This window comes from Lycium ferocissimum, chromosome 2 (genome assembly GCF_029784015.1).
Source record: "Lycium ferocissimum isolate CSIRO_LF1 chromosome 2, AGI_CSIRO_Lferr_CH_V1, whole genome shotgun sequence".
In the NCBI taxonomy this organism is placed as follows: Eukaryota; Viridiplantae; Streptophyta; class Magnoliopsida; order Solanales; family Solanaceae; genus Lycium; species Lycium ferocissimum.
Window position 1 is genome coordinate 37922556 of NC_081343.1, and position 6544 is coordinate 37929099.

Here is a 6544-nt window from a genome sequence, read left to right on the forward strand (position 1 = left end):
TAAACCACGAAAGTCAGAACGAACCTTGACTGAAGGTTGTGAATGGGCTTCTGAAAAAGGTCGTAACTCCTGAATATCCAGACAATAAAAGCAAAACAAAAAATTAAATAAAATGGGATGTGGCAGAATCTGTAGTCAAACTTTCGTTTGGTGCGTGGTATAAGATGGGATATCCAACTCTAATTTTTTGTACCATGTTTGGTAGGAGGTATAAATTTATCCTGGATCACAAAATGCATCCTAGGATAAAAGATGGGATATCCCATTTTATCCCACTTATACTGGGATTATTTTATTCCATCCAGAAGATGGGATAAAATAATCCCAACTCTTGGGCTAAATTAGTCTTGGGATTACAATCCCGGGATAATTTTGACTATCTACCGAATGACCACATAATGTTCAAATCCTAGAACCAGCCCTTGGTGTAATGCTAGAAATCAGTGCCTTGGTCAAGTCAAATTTTTGCCATTACAACAAAGTCGAATCGGTAATATAATCCTTGAGTCGCCGCTAGGTGTGATGCCAGAAATCAGTGGCTTGGCCCAGTCAGATTTTGGCTGCTACAGTAACGATGCCTTTATCCCTCATCTATACTAATCAGAACTACTTCATCTTTTATCAGTTTTATGAGGGAGGCGAGCACTTTCTACAAATTTGTCATGTCTGTTTGCTTACCAATTTGGAGCCCCAGTCTATTAGATAAGTTCACTTCATACCTTTTTCCAAGTTTTTATTAACTTGGGATCCCTGATACATGATTGGGACAAAGGATAGTCGTAACTCGCTTAAAGCAGCCAAAGTTAGCAACTTCCACTTTTTGAAGTTAATAGTACCATATTTCATTTGACTTAACTGAATATAAATAAGTAGTTAATAAGCATGAGATATTGAACGTAACACTGTTTAAGTGTCGAAATTGATTTTACATACAAGCTTACCCAAGCACCCTTTCAATCAGTTATCAAATCTAGGCTGCAGGAATCTGGAACAATTCCAGAAATGATTGGTTCAGTAGTGGGCCTTGTTCGTAATTGTTATATCTTGAAATCTCCAGATGGAGCTAAATATTAGTCAAAGATCGGTTTACTCAGCAAGTGGAAGAGCATAAGAGATGCTCGTCATTGCATTTTGCTCTAAACAAAACAATCACAAAAATCTGTAATTTTAGGTAATTCAGATGATGTTGTTTAACTTAAAATACTTTTGTTTGCTTTTTTACTTTGTCCTCTATGGTAATTCATGTTCTTGCGCTTATTGTACTCCTAATATCCTATAATAGCCTTTCATTGGAGTGGTGCTAGGTCTCATTTGTTTGTACTTAATGAAAGTATCGTCTCTTTTTTGTTGTCTTCTTGTCATTCATTAATGAAAAGATTAAACCATCTCTGTGGGAACTTTCAATTAAATGCTAAAGCTATCTCTTTAGGTCTTTAATGAGTCTATTACCAAATAGATTTCTGATGCAAAACACTTGTGACAACATGAACATCAACGATTCACTCCTGAAATGTCAAATATTCCTTTCAGAAGTCACTCCGGTATGAAAATCTTAGTAGTTCTAAATCTTTTTGAAAAAAAAATATGTTCGTTGATACAAATGAGTAGTAGGTGCAGCTGGATTTGCCTTTTTTGATGCAGTGCAGGATTCAATTCCCTTCAATACACTCTACTGCACCAGCTGAATTGGAGTATACAAAAGTAATCAATGTGTCTACGCTGCTACACTTGATGAAGAGAGAAGATAAAAATAGTCCACAGAGGTTACCAACTTGTGGCCTGAAATTGGCCTGCTTTTCCAATTTAAGTTAATGGAACACGGACTTTATCACTCATTTATATTCGAATCATATGATAGACTTCTTGTTCGATCAATAAATTATTAAGAGCCGTTAATGTCAAAAGACTAGGGTCATCAACCAAAAAAAAAAACAAAAAAAAGACTAGGGTCACATGATTCTAAAATCATTTATGATAGGGGGCCATAATTTTTGGCCAGTACGAAGACACTTCAATCAAGCATAACTACATCTGAGTAGAATAAAATTGCAAATGACTAGCAAAGCATGGTAGCAAGATGCAGAAGACCACTAAAATATTTTACAATTCTTTGTAGTTCCTCCTACGTTGTGGATATATTGAAAACAGACAGATTAGGAACCATGCATTACACAAACACTATATTATGTACTAATACTACTTACTAAGCTAATATATACTCCTCATATGACTTACTTTTTTTTTTTTTAACAAAAGAATCACGAAACCGGGGTTAGAAAGTCATTCAACTGCATCATGCAATAGGTAGGATTCCTTTTCACGAGCACAAGATCAATTACTGCACAAAGAACTATTTCCTTTGTTAGGTATAGAGTGGGACTTGGTGCCATTAACTTATGGTAGCCTCGGTCGCATCTATCTTAATTACACCACTAAATTATATCAGACACTAGCCACTATTTCGCTTGTTAGGTATCATTTCGGACATTTAATTATTTCAATAATTTGTCGTATCCTAGGTAACATACACCTCAAGTTACATTAACTGTCGAGTTATAAAATACTTCCTTTTAACGATTCTTTTTGTTATAATAGTGTTAATTTTATATATACTTCTACAAATTTTAAGATTTGATCTCACTAAACTATTTAAAGTTTAAATTTTTATATATTTCCATCACATTATTATTTACCCACTATTTTTTTAATTCTTATCACTGACATATAATATATGAATTCAATAAACCATTCAAACTTTTAACTCAGTTAAATATCATCATATACAATGAATGAAGTAACTATAAGCATTAAAAAGAAGCTTCTAAAGATTTTAAACTTACTCTACCCAAGTTCTAATTTGCATATCGATGACAAGTTCAATCATCGAAAGTGAGATGATCTCCTCCTTACTTCTTTCCTAGCAACTAGTTTCTCAAGTAGGAAACTTGGTGAGAAAGCTTACTTCAACATCAACAAAATAGAAAGCTTGCTTCAACATCAACAAAATCTTTACCAATTATAGGTTCTAACGGTCGTGGTGCCCTTGTGAGCATATTGCTCTTTGCGACCATCTGATTTAATGGATGTCAATCGAGTCGCATAAGACATGAGGTTAGTTACATGGTGTGTTTATTTCCAATGATGACATGTGGTAGCATCAACAAGGACTTGCATATGATATTAAGGGTTTGCTTTTAATTCAGACAAGTATACATATTACTCTATCAACCTTCCTTCAATCCAAATCAGTTGGGATGTTCGATAAATTAAGCCTCTAGTTACATTGTGCTCTATCAAGTCCATTTCATTACGATAATAAGGGGTTATTTGGTTGTTCGGTTAAAGTTATGCAGGTATTAGTAATGTAAGAAGTATTGTTAATTCATGTACTCAATTGGTTATTCAATCTTCTATACCCTGTATAAAATAATTTATAAATTCACTCATAACTTATAGTACATGTTTATGCTATGCGTGATTGTAAATTGGTAACGAAATACCATACTTGGTGTGCCGAATTTCATATAACTAAAATTGTACCAAACACAATACTAGTTATGCTGATTTTAGTACATGAATAGTTCACTTCCTAACCAGCAACCAAATGGCCCTTAAATAATTACTCCCTCCGTCCCAATTTCTCGCATACTGATTTGACTAGACCGAGTTTAAGAAAAGAAGACTTTTAAAACTTGTGTCACAAATGCAAATATATATTTGTGTATGCGCAAATTGTTTTATTAAGGGTAAAGGAGAAAGTTTCAAGTTAAATTATTTCTAAATATAAAAATGTATCATTATTTTGAGACAGACTAAAAAAAAAATGTATTATATAAATTGAGACAGAGGGAGTAATTTTTAAAGGCAAATTCTGAGGGGTTCTTCAAGTAGTACAGTAGTATCAAATTTATCCATGTATACGGATAATAAACCAAAACGATTGTCGTGTCACTATATCCTATGTCCACCCTTTAAGCCTTGGCTACATGATCCAGGACCCCCTGTCCTCTGACATTGACAAATCCCACTTATTACTCTCCTATTCCGTATTTCGCACAGGGCACGACATGCAATGTGTGGTGCGGGGCTTTGGCCTCTGGCTGTGGGGTATTTTTTCCTTAAGACTTATTACCTTCAGCTAGGGCTGTTCACGATTTTGGTTATAACTAAAATCAAATCGAAAATTTAACCAAATCGAATAAAAAAATCGACATTTGGTTTGGTTTGATTTGATTTGGTTTTAACTTTTAAAAACCAATAATATTTGGTTTAGTTATGGTTCTATTAAAAAATAACCGAATAAATAACCGAACCAAATCGATAAATTATATACATAAATTTTATAATTATTTATATGTATAATATTAGTTTTTCATAAATAATTATAAATATTTTATATCATTAATTTGATTTTTAGTCTACTTATTTCACATGATTGTTTAAGGCCCATGTTTTTAAGAGTATGTCAAAGTTCTCATGTCTTTAAGTCTTTTAACTCTTTAAGTGTCAGTTGCTTAAACCTACTAACAGAAGCTCACGTTAGAGTCTAATGTCTTTAACTTAAATTTTTAGCCTTTTTTTTTGTCGACCTATTTAATTTTAGGTTGTTTCTTTTTTTTTTTTTCCGAATTTATACTTTTATTTTTTCTTGTCTGAATGGGTCCGAAACTTCTAATATTTTTCATATGAAAAGGACAGAGGTTATAGATTTGGAGGTTCCTATAGAAGATACTTCAATAACATCGCATTTTACAACGCAACTCAAGACACATAGTAATGCCCTAATACTTCTTTTGTAGGTAATCCTCCTAAAAGCGAGAAAGAACAACTCCTGTAGTCGAGACCTGGCGGCGAGGATAATAATAGAAAAACATCGAAGTTTGGGATCATTACACATAGTTTTTTTAATAAAATGGGAGAATTGAGGGCAAAATGCAAGTATTGCCCCAAAGTTTGGGATCATTACACAAAGTTTTTTTATTTCATATATTTTCATTTTAATTTTAGGTAGTCTTTATGTTTAATTAATGTGTATGTTTGTAACAACAACTAAAAGTTCCTATGCTCTACTTTATTTCTTGGTATGTGTATTAAGATGACAAAAATGGTACAGCCACTACTAAGTTAGTTTTTAGCTCTATATGTAATAGTTTAGCAACTTTGGGTAACTTTGAAAAGACTACACTATCAATAATAGTGAAAATGTTTCCATGGTGTATATCGTTCAACCTTAAACTATAAATAAAAGTTATCGTTTGAATAAAAAAAAAGACGTGTCTTTTTCAACTTTTTAATGTTTTACTGATAAGTCTCATGGCTGCTAGTGATAAACCAAAAAATCGAACCAACCGAACCAACCCGACAATAACCAAACCGGTGGTTATTATTTTATTTGGTTTGGTTATGGTTTTAGATATTTAAAAACCGACTAAATTGGTTTGGTTATGGTTTTAATCAATAACCAACCCAAACCGAACCATGAACACCCCTACTTCCAGCCACTACATTGTTCAGGTTTTATTTTGACTTTACTACTACTCTCGACCCTCCACATTTCGCCCAACGTGGACAGGCTAACTATTTGCCGACATAAGAATAACGCACACTAAATATTCAAATGATGACACGAAAGAGTTGACTGAGTTGGTTGGGTGAGTGATTTTTCAATGGGATACGCGCGATCAATTCCCACCTCGTTAGCCTTCTCGATGGGAGCTAATCACACCGGGGCTTGAAAAGACGTTTTATCTCTCCGTGGTTTTGCGTAGCCCATGACACGCGCTTTATCCAACAAGGCTACATCCCAAAAAAAAAAAAAAAAAAATTCAATTGGCACGTGAAGGTAAAGCCTTAATTAAAATCACTATCGTTCTGAATTGTAACAATAAGTTGACACCACTCGTATAAAATCCAACATATGTTACTGTTGATCAATCCAAAGTGCTACAATTCCTTTTTTTTTGACGATCGAAGTTAATACAATGGGGTGTGAATATGCTTGCTTGAGACCTCAACAAAAAGAGGAATTAGCATTATTGACCCAGTGATAGTTTTGTGGATGAAAATGATCCCCAGATAGAAACTTCCTTTCTTTTGGCCAATGTGTCTTGTGCATCTCTCCAATAAAACTGCATGGCCTAAGTCCACACACACTGAATTAAATCATTTACTTTCCTTTTTAACCCCAGTATTGTCTCATACATAAGACCGGTAACATCCACTCGTGAGTCTACAGCAGGCTCACTCATACACAATCTAATACTCCATCTCAATTTATGTGATACTCTTTTCTTTTTAGTTAGTCCAAAAAAGAATGACACTTTTCTATAGTTGGTAACAATTTAACTTTAAACTTCCCAATTTATCCTTAATGAGATAATTTATAGTCACACAAATATTTATGACTTGTTCAACAAAAGTCTTCCTCTTATTATTAAACTATGTGCCTAGTCAAACACCTTCGCATAAATTGGGACTGAGGGAGAAATTTCCATAGTCCTATCAATCATTCGGGCCTATAATAGGAATTCTGCCAACCTTATTG